We start from the raw sequence: 23,576 nt of genomic DNA, 5'->3' as shown, positions 1-23,576 counted from the left end.
GTGTGGAGGGATAAAGGGTCACTGATTCTAGAAAGTGATTCACTTCTTGCTCTGAAGTGGATCAACAATTCGGATCTCTGTCCGACTCTTTATGTCGATATGATCACAGAAATTCAGGAGTCTGTGATGCATTTTAATGTTATTATAAGGCATATTAGTATATGTGTTAATGGGGAAGCGGACTATTTAGCAAAATCTGGTATAGGTTAGGGAGTGTTGAGCTATTGGTATGGGAGATTGGGGTAGACGGGCTGTTCAGTTGAAGGTTTGGATTATTGTACTAAATGTTTATTAGGTTTGGTTGTAATCTTATGTTTGGTAATAAATTTGGGCACCCTTTTCCCCTTGTCATGATTATTGTGCTTCACAACACAATAATTATAAAGGGGGTTTTTAATGGGGCCAATTCTTATAAAAAAAAAGTCAAGATATTGAGATTCAATTAAAATGAAAAACTGATAATAAAATGTATTACTCTCTAAATAAGATCACTAGGTTTCCTGTCACTTTACAGAGAGAAGAGAGATCTGGTGGAAATTTTAAAGGATTTCCTGTGGGGTTATATTTAACTTCATATTCTATAAGCACCCTCATAAATGCAGTAGTCAAATTAGCCAGTTGGAAGTAATAATTCAGGGTTTAAATTCATGCAACTAGATTTCTGGACCTGCATCTATAAAATACCAACAGTCCAAAGTTTTGGAGATGTCTGGGTAAGATAACCATGCCTGATTACAACATGCAGGGAGAATGCAAAAGGTAAGGAATCAAGTGCGAAATATAGATGTTAAAAACAAACTCCAAGTAGACATCAAATCAGTACCAGAACTTTTTTCCACCTTAATGTCATTAACTTTATGCTCACTCTACTGAGTATTATAATATAAAAGTACCATTGACTGCAACAGTTGACAGTGGTAAATGAAACTAAAAGCACAGACCTCCCACATACAAAGAGCGTCACTGAAGGATAGCTCTCGGCGAAATAGAACCAGCAGCATTGGAAATGCAAAATGAAGCTTTCAGCACCTATCTTTGATAGATGAGCAAACATTTCCCTGTCTGTGAGTTCCAAAATATGCCACAATGTTTCCAGTTGCTTCATCACTCCAGTTGGTCCCTCCATCTGAAAATTTTCACGCTGGGGCCATGTGGAAAAGCAGCCGTAAGTAGAAAGAAAACATAAATAATCAAGATCAACATATTCAAAAATACCATTCTCCTAATCAGCATCTTAAAGCACCAAAATGCATCTGCATTGTCCTCGAAGATAACAACAAAAGGAGACAGTAGATCACTCATGCCTACAACCGTATCCAACTGCAACAGTTAGTATTTGATGTTCAAACACAAACTTAGAACAACATCTGCCACAGATTTGCACTGGATAAATAGCAAATCAATAAGAAATGTTCAGCAAAACATGATATGAGTAGAAGGCTAAAACCTTGACAATAACCAGTTGCAGGATCAACCCATGCATAAACAGCAAGAATATCAAACATTCTAGCTACATTCCTTTTATCCTCATAGAACTGAAGATGACTATCTGTTCTCACCACATCAACAACTGAGAAAGGGTGAACAAAGTCAGCTGAGAAGAATAACTAATAAATAGTATCTAATTATTGAATGAAATAGAAAAATGGAAAATATTTTTCTCTACAAAGTACAAATAACAGTGCAACTGGGTTACCTATTCGGTGCAGTGTCCAAAGCCATTCAGATATTCTTTCATCATGGGCAGCCCCTTCTTGAGATCTGGTTTCATTTACCAATGGTGTTTTGGGAACATCTGAAAATCTTAATCTGTTCACTGTTTCTACTTTTTGACTTACAATGTCAGATCTCAGAACTGGCTCATAGGCATGAGGGTGGACTGACTCAATTTCAGAGTTATAAAGGTGTGAAAAATTCTTAGATGGCGAGTGTGGAACATTTGATTCCATGACTAAATCAGCATTGTTATTGATTTGAAAACTATGCATATTGACATCCTCAATTATCAACTTACATTTTGCAGAATAATCTCCCTCGTGTGCATCAAATTCTTTCTCGTCTTCATCATCCTCAAACAAATTTGTTAATGGTAAAGGAGGAAAACCAAAGTCAGATCCAGTTGAGAAATCTAACCCATTACAATCTCTCCGTATTTTTGAAGGGTAGCAACCACATGGGCCATAAGTTGGTAAAAAGCAAGAGTTATATGCGCAGTGTCAGCATTTCCTCTCACACTAATAATGTCAGCAATATCAGTATTACTTTTTCTGTGGTTGGCAAGTGACATATCAGTACAGTATCCAAATCAGTATATTCCTCTCTTTTATCAGTATCATTGACGGAAGCTTGTCTATTGTCAACATTTGATTCCCTTTTCCACTCATCCTTAGAGAATGACCTCATATCCGGGAAAGGCAAGTGAACCAGTTCCTATGCTTGAATGCATTCTCTGACATTGCTTTAAGAGGTCATTGTAGTGTTCCCTGTATACATTTCCATAAAGTTGTCAAATGTTCGTAAATCAGAAAAATTGAGCCTTGATCTTACAAATGATAGTAAAATTTCTCGAAGATTTTGAAAATTTTAACTATTACAATAAACAAGTCATGAAATCTGGATTTGTAGACTTGCATGGATCTCTATACTCATGCTTAATCAAGAGACACTTTTTCCCCATCAAAAGGAAAAAGAGGTATTAAATTGAGAAGTCATGAACTTTGGATTCGTAGACTTCACAAAATAATGGACAATGCAGACAATCATTTAAAAAATGATATCCAAAGCTAAACATTGTTGAAGGTGAAGTATGTTGTCACGAAAACATTTAACCATAGAGGTATTAATTAGTTTCACGTGCACGCATAACAGCCTAAAAATAGGTACTTATGAAGAAAAAGTATTAGTAAAATATGAAATGGAAAAGAACAGGATAGACCTCCGAGCTATCCTTATTTGCCTTCTGTAGTCTGCAGTGTTCCCCAATGCATAGCAACCTAGAAGGAACTCGCAAACTTCTGATCTTATAGATGGATCAACCCCCTAAATCAATGAGATAAGTTACTGTAACAGTTTTGCACCATCTGGAGAAACATGAGCATGTACATAAAAATTCGGCCCAGGGAAGGGGGAGATAAAAAAAGCAAATATGATACCAACAATATCAGAAAAAGCAGCTTGAAACCTAGAAGTCTTAAAGCTAGACTAGGTTAAAAGGGAGACGAGTGTACTATATGCAACAAAAGAAAATGATAGGAGGTGCAACTTGGTATGTTCTCTCATTTAAGCATGCATCCAAGCAGTACATAGAAGACACTTTTCACCTTGTACACTCTAAAAAATTAGATTGGAGCGTAGAATAAATGCTTTGACAAGGTGGGATTGTGGTCGGAAAACTTTCGGTGTAGCAGCCGACGGCCATGGTTATCGTGCAGAGGGATCCCACCTTTTGTGTGGAGCCATTCTACTTTCAGGAACATTGCAGAAAAATGGGGAGCTCTTATCTCAATTGACATAGGGACCTTATATCCTGGTTCGTTTGATAGGGCCCTGTTTCAGATCATCACGAACTGTAAAGTTCGAGTGGAAGAATCCTTTGTGTCATAACGTTTTCCGTGTGGATCCGTTAGACTTTAAAAAATTTAGTTTTGGGGAAAAACGATGAAATTCGATTTTGAAAATAATTTGATTTTGGAGTCGCCACCAACCTTTAAGTTAGGTAGATTGGAAACCTTAAACGACAAAAATGGTCTGCGTTTTACCAAATATTCATTTTTAAAAGTTCGGGAGTCGGTTACGTATGAGGAAGGGTGAACACCTCCACAACGCCCAAATTTTGGTACCTAAATGATTATATGTTGTTTAAATATTGGGAATTACAAACTTCGAAAATATATTTAAATCATGATCCTTTTATTTATTCTAATTTATTTAAATAAATGTCAATTTCAAAAACGACTTAAATAAGAAATACGGTTGATCAAAAGATTAAATAGTTCAAATATATTTTATAGAATAAAAATATCATAATTATTTTCATAAGAGAAAATGTGTCATTTTGTACGAACAATCCTTGAAAATGCGCTTCCTTTATAATTATGATACTTTTTCATAGATTCCCCTCACAAAAGTCCTTATTTCATAATTTTTTAAAAATAAAATATAAGTTAAGATATTTAAAAGTAAATACAGAAAAATTTAAAAAAATTGAAAAATGACTGATATAAAATATTAAAAAAAATAAAGTACTTAAAAATTTACGAATGATGAAAAATAAATAAAGGAAATAAATCGCATTATATTTAAATGTTAGAGTGTTAATAAGTTAGTGACAAAAATAAAAAGAAAAGAAAGTAAAATGCCCAAAATCAGAAATAAATAAAAAAAGAAAATATAGCATATTTAGTGATCAAATTAAAAATAACGAAACTAAAGTGCCAAAAATTAAATAAATAAAATAAAGAGATCCGTGGACTAAAATGTGAGACACGACAATGTATTAAGGATTTAACGTAATTTTACACAAGTAATTTAGTGACCAGTTTATAAAAATGCTTAAAAGTACAAGTGCCTAAGCGTGATTTTAAGCACAAATTTGGAAACATGGCAGAAATTTAAAGGGTCTCCACGTGATTTGTCCATATTTTCTCCTATATATATATATTACTTTTATCTAATGATTGGTAAAAAACTAACCATCTTTTTTCTTCCTCTCTTCTTCCTCTCTACCTCTCTCGCAGACTCCCTCTTCAACCTTTTTCTTATTCTTTTTTTTTTAGAAAGCCATGAAATTTATGTAAACAAGCAGAATCAAACTATAAACTACATTAGGTTTTCTAATTACATCTCAAGAATTTAACAAGATAAACCGAAAATAAGAAAGAAAAAAAAAACGAGAATACCTCTTTAATTTCCTTTGAAGATTTCAGTTCTATTTGCTGTGTTTTATTGCTAAAAATCCGTCCCTTTTACATAGAATTCGATTGGGTTTTATACCCATTACAAAATCATATAATAATAATTTCTTGATGGTGGAGTGATGGGTGAAGCATGGGCAGCAACATGAGTGAGGTATGGGCTGGCATTTGGTGGTGTGCAGCCACATGTGCTGGTGCTGGTAAGTGGAGCATGTGCTGGTGCTGGAGCATGTGCTGGTGGACAGAAAATGGTGTTCACAGCTGCCCCTCTTTGCTCGTTGCTGTGAAACAGGAATGAAGCAAAGATTTGAAGCACCATTTTTTGCCTGAACCACTTAAATTCTCTAGCCCTCCGTTCTTTTCTTTTTTGAAATTCTTGTTTTTCTTCGGACAAGTTCTTCTCTCTTTTTGACCAGCCCTATTTTCTTCGAATAATCGTTGTTTGTTGATGAGGTTCTTTTGGAGGTAATTTGTTACTGAAGACGACAATGCTCATCCGCGATGAAGAGTTCTGATCTTTTTTAGGTAAATTTGGAGGTAACATGATTCCTTCGTGGTGAGGAAGTCTGGCTATCTAAGGGTCAATTTGGGGGACAATACGGTTCCTTCGTGATGAGGAAGTCTGATTGTCTGAGGATGACACTGCTCCTTCATGTTGAGGAGATCAGGTCGATTTGATGTTGAAGACGACACTACTCATCCGTGTTAAAGAGATCGGGTCGTTTTCGATAAATTATGACATTGTTCCTTCGTGTTGAGGAAATCGGGTCAATTTGGGGACAATATGGTTCCTTCGTGATGAGGAAGTCTGATTGTCTGAGGATGACACTGTTCCTTCGTGTTGAGGAGATCAGGTCAATTTGATGTTGAAGACGACACTGCTCATCCGTGTTGAAGAGATCAGGTCGTTTTCGATAAATTGTGACATTGTTCCTTCGCGTTGAGGAAATCGGATCAATTTGGGGACAATACGGTTCCTTCGTGATGAGGAAGTCTGATTGTCTGAAGATGACATTGCTCCTTCGTGTTGAGGAGATCGGGTCAATTTGATTTTGAAGACGTCACTGCTCATCCGTGTTGAAGAGATCGGGTCATTTTCGATAAATTATGACACTTTTCCTTCGCGTTGAGGAAATCGGGTCAATCTGGAGATGATTTCATTCAAAAAATATCATGTGACATGCATGTCATATGCGGTGTGTCCTAAAGATGATCTAATGTGAATGTAATGCATGAATGTTCAATTATTTGACGCATCAAATTTATAAGTGTGGAATTTCATCGGCTTTTAGTGGTCTACACTTGATTAAAACCGTCAGGGTTTTTCTACTGCCATTGTCTGGGATTCCAAATGTGACTGCATTACTAACCCCCTTAATTGACGAAAGGTTAAATTGAATGGGTAAGGTTACATCTGGTACAAGCTCTGATTTATGATCTCTTTTGATTTTTCTTGGAATAGTGGAACCCAAATGAGATGATCTCTTTTACTTGCGTAAACTGCTGATTAAAGTTATCCTGCTTACTTAGGTTTCCCGTTGGACACATGTTTTGAAATTCCCGTTCCCTCGCACTCTACTCTGAGTAATGCATAATTATCCTTCTTTTTTATACAATACCATTATTAATCAAAATTTTATATGTATGATGCTTACGTAAAGAAAACAACAAAAATCATCCAATTGATTAAAGAGTGGCAAAAAAAAGGTACAATTTTTGGACGCTTTTTTTTACGAAAGAAAGGCAAACATTTCAAAAGGAAAAGAGATTAGGTACACCCGATATCAAGTGCGCGAGTCTTTCTATCATTTTGTCTCAAGTCTCTTTGTCTCAAGTCTCTCCTAAGAGTTGACATGTGTTTAGAGGATTCAGATCGTACTAAAAGATGTATGAGTATGAGAACCTCTCCCCTAACTGTCAATATTATGAGCCTAACCCCAAATATTCGAGCCGTCTCTTATAGATTTTCAACTCAAATTTTTGTCTTGATTCCCTGTTCCCTTTTCTTTGCTTCAGGTGTAGTATCTCTTGACTGAATCAGAATTTACGGGATTAGACAACTCATCTCCATCCATTTCAGTCAAAATCAAAGCTCCTCTCGAAAATGTCTTCTTTACGACATAGGGGCCTTCCCAATTTGGCATCCACTTTCCTCGAAAGTCTTTTTGCATGGGTAAGATTTTTTTCAGGACCAAATCTCCTTCATAAAATTATCGAGGTCGAACTTTCTTGTCATGAGCTCGTATCATCCTCTTCTGATACATTTGGCCATGACAAATAGCTCTCAATCTTTTCTCCTCGATTAAATTCAACTGATCAAATCTGTTCTGAACCCACTCAGCTTCTCCTAACTTGAGCTCCATCATTACTCTCAGAGAAGGGATTTCTACTTCCACTGGCAAAACTGCCTCCATCCCATAGACAAGTGAGAATGGTGTTGCCCCCATTGATGTTCGGACTGATGTACGGTAAACGAGTAAGGCGAAAGGTAGTTTTTCATGCCAGTCCCTATATGTTTCGGTCGTTCGGGTGACAATCTTTTTGATGTTTTTGTTTGCTACTTCTACTGCACCATTCATTTTTGGGCGATAAGGAGCTGAATTATGATGTTTGATCTTAAATTTCGCACATATTTCCTTCATCAGGTCATTGTTCAGATTCAGAGCATTATCTGTGATGATTCTTTCTGGGGTTCCATATCTACAGATAATTTCCCTTCTTAGGAATCTGCACACTACTCCTTTCGTGATACTGGCATATGAGACAGCTTCAACCCACTTGGTGAAATAGTCAATAGCTACTAGGATGAAACGATGCCCGTTTGAAGCCTTTGGTGAGATTGCCCCAATAACATCTATGCCCCACATTGAAAATGACCACGGTGCGGTCATTACATGAAGTTGTGAAGGAGGAACGTGTATTTTATCACCATGGATTTGACATTTATGGCATTTGCGTGCAAAGCTGATGCAATCCCCCTCCATTGTTGACCAGTAATAACCAAACCTCATAATTTGTTGTGCCATTGTAAAACCATTTGCATGTGTCCCACAAATTCCTTCGTGGACTTCTTCAAGTATCTTATTGGCTTCAACTTTGTCTACACATCTCAGTAGTATCTGATCTTTTCCTTTTTTTATACAAAACATCTCCATCAAGGACATACCCCATAGTCAATCTTCTTAGGTTCGTTTGTCGTTTTCAGTAGCTTCAGCAGGATAAGTTCGATATTTCACATATTGAAGAATATCATAGTACCAAGGGAAACCATCCTCCTCATCCTCTTCTTCAATATTACAACAGTGAGCCGGTATTTCTCTTATACTCATTCGGATGGGCATCATGCGAACTTGGTCATTGACTTTGAACATTGACGCTAGTGTGGCTAAAGCATCCGCCATCTGGTTTTCTTCTCTCGGGAGATAACTAAAAGTAATCTCCTCAAATCTTTTTATCAGATCCATGACTAGATTCTTGTACTCTACCAATTTGGAATCTCTAGTCATCCATTCTCCACGAAGTTGATAGATAACTAAGGCTGAATCTCTGAATACTTTTAGGATTTGGATTTTACGTTCAATTGCAGCTCGGATCCCCATGATACAAGCTTCATACTCAACCATGTTGTTTGTACATTCAAAAGTGAGACGAATGGTGAAAGGATAGTGATTTCCTTCGGGTGACACCAATACTGCCCCAATTCCATACCCAACAGCATTTGATGCACCATCGAAATTCATCTTCCATATTTCATCTTTTGGAGCTTCCTCTTCTTCTATTGTATATATGGTCATTAAGTCCTCGTTTGGGAATTCGAATTTTACTGGTTCATAGTCTTCTAGTGCCCTATTTGCCAAAAAATCTGCAATGACACTACCTTTCACAGCTTTCTGGCTCACATATACCAGGTCGAATTCTGCTAATAACATTTGCCATCTCGCCATCCTCCCATTCAAGATTGCTGATTTCATCATGTACTTCAAAGGATCCAATCTTGATATTAACCACGTGGTGTGGTACAATAAATATTGCCTTAGTCTTTTCGTAGTCCAAACCAGGGCACAACACAGCTTCTCGATGTGAGAATATCGGGTCTCGCAGTCAGTGAACTTTTTACTTAAATAGTAAATGGCTCGTTCTTTCTTTCCTTGTTCATCATGCTGTGCTAGAACACACCCCATTGAATTTCCAAAAACGGTCAAGTACATAATTAATGGTCTATCAGGAACGGGCGGAACTAGGACCGGAGCATTGGATAAATAATGTTTGATTTTGTCAAAACCTTCCTGGAATTTATCGTCCCAGGTTCCTGGATTCTTTTTTTTTCAACAAACGGAAGATTGGATCACATTTCTCCGTTAACTGAGATATGAACCTGGCGATATAATTTAATCTCCCTAAGAATCCCCGTACCTCTTTTGGTGTTTTAGGGGGCGGTAATTCTAGGATTGCCTTGACTTTATCGGGATCTATTTCTATCCCTTTCTCACTGACCACGAACCCGAGCAACTTCCCTGAAGTGGTCCCAAAGGTGCACTTGGATGGATTAAGTTTTAACTGATATTTCCTTAATCTCAGGAACAACTTCTTGAGGACTTGAACATGTTCTTCTTCAGTTTGTGATTTGGCAATCATATCATCCACATAGACTTCTATCTCTTTGTGCATCATATCGTGGAACAAAGTAACCATAGCTCGTTGATAGGTTGCCCCTGTATTCTTTAGCCCGAAAGGCATCACTTTATAGCAAAATGTGCCCCATATGGTCACAAACGTGGTTTTTTCCATATCGTCCAGATTCATTTTGATTTGGTTATATCCTGAGAAGCCATCCATAAATGAGAAGAAAACGTGACCTGCGGTATTATCGATCAATGTGTCGATGTGAGGGAGCGGGAAATTATCTTTGGGACTTGCACGATTAATATCTCGGTAGTCAACACACATTCGGACCTTTCCATCCTTCTTTGGAACCGGCACAATATTTGCTACCCACTCGGGGTATTTGGACACTTGTAAGAATCCATCATCAAATTGTTTCTTCACCTCATCTTTTATTTTTAGCAACATATCTGGTCTCATTCTCCGAAGCTTTTGTTGAACTGGCTTGCATTCTGGTTTTATTGGAAGCCTGTGTACCACAATGTCATTATCCAAACCTGACATGTCTTGATAAGACCATGCAAACACATCTTTGAATTCATGCAAGAGATGTATAAGATCCGATCTTGTCTCTGCTGAGAATGAAGTACCAACCTTGACCTCCTTCTTATCATCCTCAGTCCCCAAATTTACTGTCTCAGTCTTTTCTAGATGGGGTAAAATCTGCTTACTTTCTTGCTCAATCAACCTGACAAGTTCAGGATTTAACTCGGATTCCTCATCATCCTTATAACCCTCGGATTCCTCTAGACACATATCATTTTCAAAATCAACTATTGGTTCCGAAACGTCATTATTCGTGCAATTGATATCTAGAGACCTGCAAAGGGAGATGAATACGTTTGGGCTAGAGACATGAATATTTATTTATTTTTTTATTTTTTTCAATGACTAATGGCTATCATAAAGACAAAATAAATGTTTTCCATGGAAAGAATGAAAGAAAATACATCATTTTATTAAAATAAGGATTAATGATAGTATGCCCTAACAAATGATCCCTATTACTTTCGGGCTAAAGTAACAAGGTTGTTATCATGCATTACTCTGAGATTTGTTTGAAAAATACAGGGAGCTCCTCAACAATATAATTGTTCAGAACATATCCAGGAGGGCATGGATGAATCAATGCCAGAGAGCACTCCCCACTAGTGTCATTTGTTATAGCGTTGATGCTGAGATCTTCCATCAGGGTTTCAACTTCAGTAGCTCCTTCCTCAATCCATGGAACTTCCAGTGTCTTTATCACAAAGCCCCCAGATGTGAATGTCTGAGTGATGAGTGGTATGATGATAGGTTCCCCGAAGGCATATTGGCCATATGCTCTGGCCTTGTTTCTGTCCCTGAGCTTCTGGGCATCTTTAACCCTGTCTTGATAAGTAGGTTTGTATCCTATCCCAAAATAATTTCTCTTAGGTATGGGGCTCAATCCCTTGGTTATTCCTTGCAGCTCCTTGCCCAATCCTTTCCCAACTATAGCTCCTCGGGCTAAAGTTTCCTTCAACTGCATCTTAGCATTCTTTGAGAGTTGGGTAGATGGAAATTTCTTTCCTTCAGGGACAAAGGTGGCGTTGACGAACTCCAGGGATTGGAAGGACGACTCGAGTGCATTTTCGTTTACAGAACATTGTTAGATGTGCACTAGGACATGTCATTCCTTCATACTTCTCGAACTCAGGCATCTTAAACATAAGTGGTAAAACCAAGTCGGGTACCAAACTTAGCTCTACCGCGTCTATCCCTTCTTGGGAGCCTTGCCCACCCATCTCCTTAAAGAAATCCTTGCACCAATCTTTTAGATGCTCAGGCACTTGATTCTTCATTTTCTCGATCTCATCAAGATCTGGTACATTATACTCGTTCGGGTTGTTCTGAGGGTTTGTGACAGCCATTTGAATTTTAGTAGCAGAGGAACCTGTTGGATGCCCAGTGAGCTTTTCAGATGAAATAATCAATCTAGGACCAGACTGTACTGGTGCATATTCAGAAGTCTCGGCTACTGCAGTATTTTGTTCTTTCCCTTCCATGCCGCTTAGCCCAGATAATTTGGCCACGATGTCATTCACCATGTTAGATTGGCTTTGTATTATACGGTCAATGGCAAATTTTTGTGACTGCTCCATCTTAGCCTCCTAGTCTTGTTGCATCTTCAAGAGCTTTTCTTGAAGTTCCTTTTGTATTTGCTCGAGTTTAGCATCCATTTTCTTAGTCTTGCTTCTGGTATTATGCGGATGTGTGGCTTCGGACTGGTTTTTATCGGTTTCCAGGGTATTTTTCTTCAAAATAAATATTCATAAATTAATATCTTTATGGTTGTTTTTTTATGCACATGAGATGTTTAGAAAATTAATATGCGAATGTAAAAATGCAAAATGCAAAATGCAAATACAAAAGGTATCGATTTCCAAAAGTAACCATTCTTAGAAAAAGTTTTATTCTTCCAAAAGAGTTTTCATCATTACAAAAGAGATCAATCTACAAATACGGTTTGGCTCTTTCACTTAGTTCCATGACCTCAGTCATGATCTCAACAATTTTCTCTCCATATTCGGAAGATAAACTGGTGCGAAGTAGGATGACTTCAGCTCTGTTGGCGAGCTCTTGTGTGTAGTGAGCCACCTCGCTCATTTGTGCTATTGCTTCACCCATCATGCGCTCCCATTCCTCAACCAATATCCGGTGGTGCTCATACGTATCCTTCCACCCATCATTGATACGAGTGATTTCTCTTTCCAGGTTGGTGATATATACTCGACAGTGCTGAAGCTCACTCTCTAGTCCTCTGACTTGTTCTTGCAAAAGTTTATTCTCCTCACGAGAAAGCCTTAAGTTCATCGACCCGGGTGGTACTTGAACTTGAAGTAAGGACTCCTCGAGGTGCGTAATATGATCTTTAAGTTCACTATTCATATCCCGAGACCGATTCAATTCTCCTTCAAAACTGGTCTGTAGATCTTCCATTTCCTTGGTTAATTGTTCCACTCGCCTGTTCTTTGTTTGGAATCTTTGCAACCATGACCCAATTTCGGCCTGCTTTCTTTCGAGAATTCGGTTCCACCCCTATCTTTCAGTCCATACTTCCTCTTTTTTTTGCTCTCTTGCTTTCTCTAATTCTTGGATCCTCTGATCTCTAGCCTCGAGTTCTTCCAGCATACTATTCATTTCAGTTTCCAAACCAAGAACTCGATGTTTTTCTGCTTCCCACTCCTTCAAGCTAGTTTTTTTCTCAGCTTTCCATTTCTCAGCTCTACGACTTTCAATCTTAAGTTGCTTAGTCGCTTCCCTTTTTTCAGTTTTGTATTTGTCCCGTAATTTCTTTTCGGCTTCAATTCTCCTAAGTTGGCATTTGTTCTCGGCCTCTAGACTTTGAACATGTCGCTTCTCAATTGCCAACTCTTTAGCCCACTGTTGTGATGTCTTGCTAGATCTAGATATTTTCTTTGCCTTTTGTAAGTTGCGATAATCTCTTTTCAGGTCAGCCAGTTCAAGATTAACTTTCTCTTTATTTTTCTTCAACAACTCACATTATTTGGCATGAAGACCTCTATCAAGATCTAACATGAAATTCTCTTGTTTGAACTCTTCCATTGCCCTGTCCCAATTCTTCTTTTCAGCTTCAAATTCAGTAGTGAGAATCTCTGATTGTGAGGGTACCACCTTGATATGTTATTCCCATATTATGAAAACTCTTTTCCATTTTAATGGTCGCTCTTCTACTATGATGATTACTTGGTTAATCAACACCTTTCTTTTATTTATGATGATCATGCAAAAAAAATGCCAAATAATAAACCATTAAACACAAAAATGTGTCAGTATAAAAGAATTCAAATATCAAGCAAATATTATTGAAAGGTAATTGCAACACCTACCCACATGCTCTTCTAGTTCACATGCTTTATTCAGAAAATAAAATATTACAAGTAAAGAAAGAAAGAAGGTTTAGCGTCGTTTGTCCTTTGCGTATACTTATTTTGGGTACCTTCTGACGGATAGAGGTTCTGAATGAATTTTATCGGGATGAGTTCGTAGGGCTCACTATATGCATGGTTTCAGCACTATGAGAAAAAGGTACTTGAATTGTTCTTGTTGGTGCCTCCTTAGGCTGCCAAACCCTCAATCCTGACCCATTACAGGCTCAAGCGGATCGAGTTCAATTCGAGAGGATACATTCCCTTATGTCCATGCGGAGAAACATTTTATCTCACGTAAACATAAGGTATATAACCCCAAAGGTTACTTGCTAAAACCCGTGCGGAGAAACAAATTATCTCACGTAGGCTAAGCTTACACCTCAACTTAAAAGGGACAAAGCTCGTAAGTGAGCTTATGGTATGTAAATACACGTGTCGTGTGTGAAGAGAAACTCACAAACCTTTAAAATATGACCAAAAACAATTCTTTCACAAGTCCCAAAAAAAACTGTTCAAATCTGAAGATCACTTAAAATCAAAAATCAATTAGTTAAAGATAAAAATAATGCATGTAATGTTGAAATTCAAAATAAATAAAAAGGATCATAAATCAAATACAATTTAAGTTTGTAATTCCCAAAAATAAAATCAACGTATAATCGTTTATGGCTTGACTCTCTAACTATCCCCAGCGGAGTCGCCAAGCTGTCATAACGTTTTCCGTATGGATCCGTTAGACTTTAAAAAATTTAGTTTTGGGGAAAAACGATGAAATTCGATTTTGAAAATAATTTGATTTTGGAGTGGCCACCAACCTTTAAGTTAGGTAGATTGGAAACCTTAAACGACAAAAATGGTATGCGTTTTTACCAAATATTCATTTTTAAAAGTTCGAGAGTCGGTTACGTATGGAGAAGGGTGAACACCTCCACAACGCCCAAATTTTGGTACCTAAATGATTATATGTTGTTTAAATATTAGGAATTACAAACTTCGAAAATATATTTAAATCATGATCCTTTTATTTATTCTAATTTATTTAAATAAATGTCAATTTCAAAAACGACTTAAATAAGAAATACGGTTGATCAAAAGATTAAATAGCTCATAATATATTTTATAGAATAAAAATATCATAATTATTTTCATAAGAGAAAATGTGTCATTTTGTACGAACAATCCTTGAAAATGCGCTTCCTTTATAGTTAGGATACTTTTTCATAGATTCCCCTCACAAAAGACCTTATTTCATAATTTTTTAAAAATAAAATATAAGTTAAGATATTTAAAAGTAAATACAGAAAAATTTAAAAAAATTGGAAAATGACTGAAATAAAATATTAAAAAAAATAAAGTACTTAAAAATTTACGAATGATGAAAAATAAATAAAGGAAATAAATCGCATTATATTTAAATGTTAGAGTGTTAATAAGTTAGTGACAAAATAAAATGAAAAGAAAGTAAAATGCCCAAAATCAGTAATAAATAAAAAAAGAAAATATAGCATATTTAGTGATCAAATTAAAAATAACGAAACTAAAGTGCCAAAAATTAAATAAATAAAATAAAGAGATCCGGGGACTAAAATGTGAGACACGGCAATGTATTAAGGATTTAACGTAATTTTACACAAGTAATTTAGTGATCAGTTTATAAAAACGCTTAAAAGTACAGGAGCCTAAGCGTGATTTTACGCACAAATTTGGAAACATGGCAGAAATTTAAAGGGTATCCACGTGATTTGTCCATATTTTCTCCTATATATATATTACTTTTATCTAATGATTGGTAAAAAACTAACCATCTTTTTTCTTCCTCTCTTCTTCCTCTCTACCTCTCTCGTAGACTCCCTCTTCAACCTTTTTCTTATTCTTTTTTATTTTTTTAGAAAGCCATGAAATTTATGTAAACAAGCAGAATCAAACTATAAACTACATTAGGTTTTCTAATTACATCTCAAGAATTTAACAAGATAAACCGAAAATAAGAAAGGAAAAAAAACGAGAATACCTCTTTAATTTCCTTTGAAGATTTCAGTTCTATTTGCTGTGTTTTATTGCTAAAAAATCCGTCCCTTTTACATAGAATTCGATTGGGTTTTATACCCATTACAAAATCATATAATAATAATTTCCTGATGGTGGAGTGATGGGTGAAGCATGGGCAGCAACATGAGTGAGGTATAGGCTGGAATTTGGTGGTGTGCAGCCACATGTGCTGGTGCTGGTAAGTGGAGCATGTGCTGGTGCTGGAGCATGTGCTCGTGCTGGTGGATAGAAAATGGTGTTCATACTTTGTTTTGAAAGTCAGGGATCAGTCTTTTACAGTATATGTTTCCGAGATTGAACCTTGCTTTAGCCCAGATTCCGTCTGAGAGGATTCGTCTTTTTTAGAAACGGTCATTGCTTCCCCGTTACCCACGGAGGGGGAGCTCGATGGTGTCTCACCAGTAAAGTCTTCCGAGTTGGCGGTTTGTGCTGGAACGGTTTCACGAGTTAATTCTGATTCTTAAGGAAGTTCAGCTTGATACTCGAGCGTCTATTGATGGCACGCATTCTGGGGGTGGAACGAGTGGTTCAGGTGCTGAGGAAGCAGGAGTTGGTCCTTGTTCCGAAGAGGTATGGGTTGTTAAAGTTATGTCCCCGACAGTTCGTTATGGGGTAGCTGCACATGAGTCTGATCGCCAGAAGAGTGGCACTTTTATTTCTTTGGAGGTAGTTACGGGGGAGCAAGTGGGGTCTGAGGTGGAACTGTGTGATGCTTTTGATGATAATGTGCATGGACATAAGTTGCCGATTTGTGCTATCCCGATAGTTTGTAATGGGGCATCTACGCTTGGCCAGAGGAGTGGAGATCTTAACATTTTGGAGGGAGCTAGTGGGATACACGTGGCCTCATGTTTGGATGTGTGTGATATTAGAGTTGATAATGCGCATTCGAAAGATGTGCAGCACATGTTTCATGATGTTAGTGGTAGGCGTTTGACTTCAAAAAGAAATGGTGGCTTACGGCAGACCAAGTTATTATTCAATTCTAAAAGGTTCTTGGAGACCTAGAATTTGGATTCAGATAGTGGGACAACTATGCAGGAGCATGTCTATCAAAATGGTGGAAATTTTCAGGCCTTGGAGAGTGTTAGTAGGGCGCACGTTGGGTCTAAGGTTGTAATCAAAGGTAACTTGCAGTTGCCAGATGTGTCGACCACGCCTACTGATGGAATTAAGGTAATGGTGGCACACGAGGAAGTGCTTGCTGGTCAGGGGATTGGGCTTTCGAAATCCGAGAAAGTGGGGGTTCACGAGGAAGTGTTGGTTCACGATAAGAGAGGGGCAGAAGAAGACATCAGGAAAAGGTGTGAACCTGCACGTAGGGATTCAAATTGCGGTCGCGGTTACGTTTTCGGTCGCATTGCGTTTATCGCGGTCGCGAACGTAACGGATGCTATCACGGTCACTACGGGTATCGCGGACGTGAATTTTTTTTAAATTCGCACAACTTATTATAAAATATAGTAATTATAATTATAATTATAGAAAATCACTTTTAATGATTTTTAGAGTATTTTGTAACACTTATAGATTTTTATTAATACATAAACACAATTTTTACCATCATTAATTATTTTTGTATTTATTTATAAATTTTTTAAGAATATTATATTAACTCATAACAAATAAAAAATAAAAAATATTGAGTAAATAATAAGATTTAAAATATGAATGTGATAACTAAGAATAATAACAGCTAAAAAATTTTATTTCAAAATTCTATTTGTGTTTACCTTCGTACAAAAAATTTGTGTTTTTTCTAAAGGCGTTTTGTATGGATTTATTCATACTATATACAAAACAACGATAAACAATATGAAGTTAGTTAAAAAAAATATTCCTAACTTAAATGGAGGGAAAAAGTGTATCATATTATTGTTGAACAAGGAACAACCACCACAATTGAACTCGACTATTACTAGATTTCCCAATCTAGGATCACAACCCAGACCCCTAATAATTATCATCAACAACCTCTGAGCAGAAACAAGGAAACCATAAAATGGGAACAAACCTATACAAAAACTAACGGCATCACCATCCATTAATCTCATCAAATAAAAGGCCCCTCAAAACTCTGCAGCTACTGTCCAAGAGAAGACCACCACTGCAACATTCGACTGATTAAAACAGTCAACAAGGGGTTATCGAGACTCGGCCAGCAGCATCAAAAGCGGTCAACCACAAGGCAGACAGATACCAACGAAATAATAACAGCAGAATCAAGCGACAGAGGGAATGGGATGATACAACACAGCGCAAGCAGTACCCCAGAAACCTATCTGCAATTCTGCAGGATCCTCCACTGCAAATCAACCGAAACCTATAGCTGAAGAGGAAGACGAAGCTCTTCTCGAGGAAGATAAGAGGACCCATTAACGGGGATTAACGGAAAAAACGGTCCGTTATAGCCGCAATCGACCGTTACCCGTTAAATTGCGGCCGTTATCGGCCGTTATGGGTGTGTTTCCGTTTCACACCGTGATTTCGGCTGATATCGGTAACGGGAACCGCCATACCGCGATATAACGGCCGTTATACCGTTACACGTCCGTTTTTTGAATCCCTGCCTGCACGAGCTTTTGAGGGAAATACTTTTCATTTCCCCATGTTGGATGGACGTGATCCCATGTTGGATGGCGTCAGAATCAAAGAGCTTTAGAGGAGAGAAATGTAATATTTAGTTCTCTCCGAAATTTTCAAGAAAAATTTTCGGCTCAACATAGGAAGCCTCGTTAAATTCGAAGCAAGAGTTCTCAGAGGTAGGTTAAGGCAGTGAAAGTTTTGGAACTTTCAGGTGATTCTTTTCTATTTATCTGTATGGAGTTGGTAGTTCGGATGGTCTCTGTCGACAAGTCGAGCAAGAAGAGGCAGCAAGGCGGAAGCTGATTCTTGTACTCTTTTCGTGCGGAAGTTCAGGGTTTTGATTTTGATTTTGTCTTTTATGGATTGAGTTAGCTGTGATATTCAGGTTCTGTTTTAGTTATGTTTTTGTGTTGGTTTTCTAGCTAAGTTCAGGTGTAAAGTCCTGGTCAGTCATTTTTGTTGTGTTAGTGTTGTTGTGAAGGGTTTTTTCGGTTGTTTTGGTTGTTTGTTTATGTTGGGGTTGACGACCTGGTTGTATCTTATGTTTAATGAAATCTTAAGGCATTCATTTCCTCCTTCCGTTGATTAAGGAGCTTTTTTACAATATCCTTTAATCAAGAAGGAGGTTTTTAACGAGGCTTTCAATTCCTATAAAAAAAGTATGAACTGAGAAATACAGTAAGCATCATAAATACAACAAAACAAGCTGAGGTGTCATTAAACCTTGAGGTTGCAACAGATTGGAAACAAAGCAATTTCTCAACGTCTAACATAACTGTGTTTACAAATTAAAGTGTGTGAACATGTCCACATCTGAAGATCCGGATGAACAATGTGTGATCCCCAAACCAAATGCCCATGAATCAGAAGAGATAGAACCGGTTAAAGCAGGCATGAATCCAACAAAAATATTGATTCCCAGCATATCATGGCTCTTTGCATTTTAGTGTTCAAGAAAAATAGAGAACGTGAAGGCATGGCTGACCTGGGAATTGGTATTTCATATAACTGACCATGTGCAATATTGGAAATACGTATAAGAATTAAAGAAAATTATCATTTAAGGTATAAATTGATAGGTCCTACTGGAGTTGGTACAATATACTACCGTCGAACTTATCCCAGTGGGTAAGATCCTGCTTAATGTTGCATATAGTTTACAAGGGTATAGTAAGGATATTCCATAGGCTATGGATATAAGTAAAATAACCAAATAAGAATTTGCAAATAAGCACATAATGTTGAAAGTGACTAAGATAAGCAGGAAGTCAACTGGGAAAAATCTTTAAGGACAGTAATTCTCACCATGGACCACAATATATTCCAGATCTAAAAGTACAAAAACATGTAGAGTACTGACATTTTTACAAGGGAAAAAATGCGGGAAAAAAGACGTTAAGACATACCCCAAAAATAATCAACTTGAGTACTTTCTGAAAATTGACAGCCCTCCCTTCATTATCAAAAGCAACCTGCCACTTCTCTGGCTTAAGCATCTTGTTTGTCTGCACCAAAAGAACCCAGTTTATAATGCTAAGAAAGGAGTAAAAGAACACCACGGTCACAACAAAATCAGAAGACGGAAAACCAATAAAGGAGCATTTTTACACAAATCAATTTTCCAGTAATGTCGCTACTCTCTTCTCTCATTGTTCAAATTATTAAGACGAAAAGCCCGAGAGTTAGTAATGACACATTGTAACACATGGAAAAGACTCATTACTCATAGTCATGAATATAATGCTAATTCTGCAATGGCTTTGAGCTCATGTTGCATGGTCTTAACTCATTTTTTCAGATACCATATGATCTATATAAATAGCTATGTTAGCAAGCCTGCGATGTTCAGATAAGCCACCCACCTTCCCTTATAATTTAATGTTTTGTTGTATGACATTTGACTTTTCGGAAACATATACCTTCCCTAAAAATTTAAACCTATCCTACATAAAGTTATAAACTAACAGTTCAACCATTAGAGGTAAAAAGATATAGATATAGATATAGATATAGATATAGATATAGATATAGATATAGATATAGATATAGATATAGATATAGATATAGATATAGATATAGATATAGATATAGATATAGATATAGATATAGATATAGATATAGATATAGATATAGATATAGATATAGATATAGATATAGATATAGATATAGATATAGATATAGATATAGATATAGATATAGATATAGATATAGATATAGATATAGATATAGATATAGATATAGATATAGATATAGATATAGATATAGATATAGATATAGATATAGATATAGATATAGATATAGATATAGATATAGATATAGATATAGATATAGATATAGATATAGATATAGATATAGATATAGATATAGATATAGATATAGATATAGATATAGATATAGATATAGATATAGATATAGATATAGATATAGATATAGATAGATATAGATATAGATATAGATATAGATATAGATATAGATATAGATATAGATATAGATATAGATATAGATATAGATATAGATATAGATATAGATATAGATATAGATATAGATATAGATATAGATATAGATATAGATATAGATATAGATATAGATATAGATATAGATATAGATATAGATATAGATATAGATATAGAGATATAGATATAGATATAGATATAGATATAGATATAGATATAGATATAGATATAGATATAGATATAGATATAGATATAGATATAGATATAGATATAGATATAGATATAGATATAGATATAGATATAGATATAGATATAGATATAGATATAGATATAGATATATATATAGATATAGATATAGATATAGATATAGATATAGATATAGATATAGATATAGATATAGATATAGATATAGATATAGATATAGATATAGATATAGATATAGATATAGATATAGATATAGATATAGATATAGATATAGATATAGATATAGATATAGATATAGATATAGATATATACAAGCATAAAATTCAATCACTAATTATATATAACCATATAAAATTTTCATTTTAGTTAAAGTATCCTTTGCCATTTTCAAATAAAATCCCAGCTCTTGCCCAAAATATCTCATTCGACCCAATTTAGCGACTAAAGACCTCATGAAGCTTTTGAAGAAAAAAATGCTTTGCATGCATTAAGAAACTATACAATGCAAAGTACTAAGGTGGTGTTTGGTTGGCATGAATTCCTTGGAATTAGTAGGAATTGGAATCCAATTCCATCAATTTATCATGTTTGGTTCAAGTTTTCTAATGGAATTGGAATCCCTCATACCTTCAACTTTCCATCAAATGAAGGAAAGTGAATTCCATCCAAGAATGGATGGAATTCAATTCCCTTGTTGGAGGGAATTGAAATTTGACCATACTACCTTCATCAATCTTTTGGTAATTTATTCATATATTTAATAAAAAAAAATTTATTATTTCGGGTCGGGTTTCTAATTCATATATTCGGGTCAGGTCGGGTGAAATTTTATTTTGGTCGAGTCGGGTCGGTTTTTTTAAGTGTGATATTCGGGTCGGGTTGAGTTCGGGTTTAGGGTAAAAAATACTCGACCCGAAAATATATATAATTTTACCTTATATATTTAAGAATAATTACAATAATACCCCTCTATATATATATTTTTTCAATTAAGTCATTATTTTTATTGAATAAAAACAATGTTTTTATTATTTCGGGTCGGGTCGGATTTCTAATTCATATATTCGGGTCGGGTCGGGTGAAACTTTATTTTGTTCGGGTCGGATCAGGTTTTTTAAGTGTGATATTCGAGTCAGGTTGGGTTTTTAAGTATGATATTTGGGTCGGGTCAGGTTCGGGTTTAGGGTGAAAAAAACTAGACCCGACCCGAAAAAAAAATATAATTTTACTTTATATATTTAAGAATAATTACAATAATACCCTCTATATATAATTTTTTTCAATTAAGTCAATGTTTTTATTAAATAAAAATAATTTTTTTATTATTTCATGTCGTATCGGGTTTCTAATTCATATATTGAATAAAAATAGTTTTTGGTATATTTTTTTGTAACTAATTAACATACTCTTATTAGAATGTATCGAAATATTGTTCTATATTTTGGTAACTTATTAACATATTTTGATTGCGATGATTTTAACTTATGATGTTTATTAGCATGATTTTTATAATTTATTGAAATGAATAATCAATTAATAAAATAAAAATTTAATATTTTTTTTAATTTTTTATAATATATTACTACATGTAAGTTGTAAAACAAACTAAAATAAAGCAAAAAAACAAGAAGGATAATTCTGTCATTTTACATTACTGAAATCAAATTCATTTGACATGTCTGCGAATTAAACATAATATAGAATTAGATTCCAATTTCATTTCATACCAATCAAACAGAATATGGAATTGGATTCCAATCCCTGATAGATTCAAATTCTTCCACGGATTCCAATTCTCTCGTAAACATTTCAGCTAATCAAACGCGACCTAAACATCAATTCAATAAGAAACTAAATCGATTGATTATCATATAACTAATAGAATTATATACGGAATGATAAAGGGATGATCTTACGGCTAAAACAAACCTTGATAGAAGTTTGGGTTATAGATGGATCTCCAATGTCGCGAACGGTTGATCCATCTCTTTGAATATTGACGGCTCCGGCTCCGGCGGCGGCGGCAGTTTCTCCATATCTCCGTGGGTTTTTCTTCTCCCCAAAAGTCATTACACTTAGAACAACACACACCTCCTTCGCCTCCTCCCTCCCCTTTTCTCTTTTTCAACCACCATTTACCTCTCCTCCTTTCTTTACCCGTAATTTCGGAACAAAGTCGATAGCTTCACATCAAAATCATATGTTTTGGGTTTGATCAGTATTGCGGGGAAAAAAGGAAAACAGAGAACAATAGAAAAAGACCTGTCAAATTAATGGAGGAGCATTCTCCTCAGTCGCCATGTTTGCAAAAGCCTTCTTTCTATTTTTAATTAATTTATTGTTTTTTCTTAATTTTTCTCCATTTTTATCTCTCTTCCTTTACATTTTTCTCCCTTTCCTTCTTTTATTTCAAGGATAAATTACATGATTAACAAAATAATTTTTTTCACTTTCTATTTTAATCATTGTATTTTAAAAAGAATATTTAATAATTAAATTTGATACATTAATTTTTTTTCACTTTTATCATTAACTTTATAATAACGTTACGACTTAGCTTAACTAAACCCTTCAATCTTCACAATCATTTCGACTTATCCATGATCATAGTGGTTATGATCCTCGTTAACACTTTTATTTTGGTCGACTTTCTCTATGATTACATATATCATTGTAATGAAGTTCACGGGATGGCCATCATTGTAATGAAGTTCACGAAATGACCATCATGTTTGTTTTCACTGTAGCTAGGAATATATTTACTTAGAGGTGAGTAAGGATAGTCGTCTCCTAAA

The 23,576-nt window shown here is 35.6% G+C and overlaps 1 pseudogene; it reads right to left on the bottom strand.

The window, feature by feature from the left end:
* The window catches only part of LOC120145907, a 37,235-nt pseudogene extending 14,358 nt beyond the window's left edge, over positions 1 to 22,877 (bottom strand).
* Between the last annotated feature and the right edge of the window lie 699 nt (positions 22,878 to 23,576).

The sequence above is a fragment of the Hibiscus syriacus genome, unplaced genomic scaffold (assembly GCF_006381635.1).
Source record: "Hibiscus syriacus cultivar Baekdansim isolate YM2019G1 unplaced genomic scaffold, ASM638163v2 tig00002511_pilon, whole genome shotgun sequence".
Lineage (NCBI taxonomy): Eukaryota > Viridiplantae > Streptophyta > Magnoliopsida > Malvales > Malvaceae > Hibiscus > Hibiscus syriacus.
Note: the sequence above shows the minus strand (reverse complement) of the source record. Positions and strands in the feature narration are given on the sequence as shown.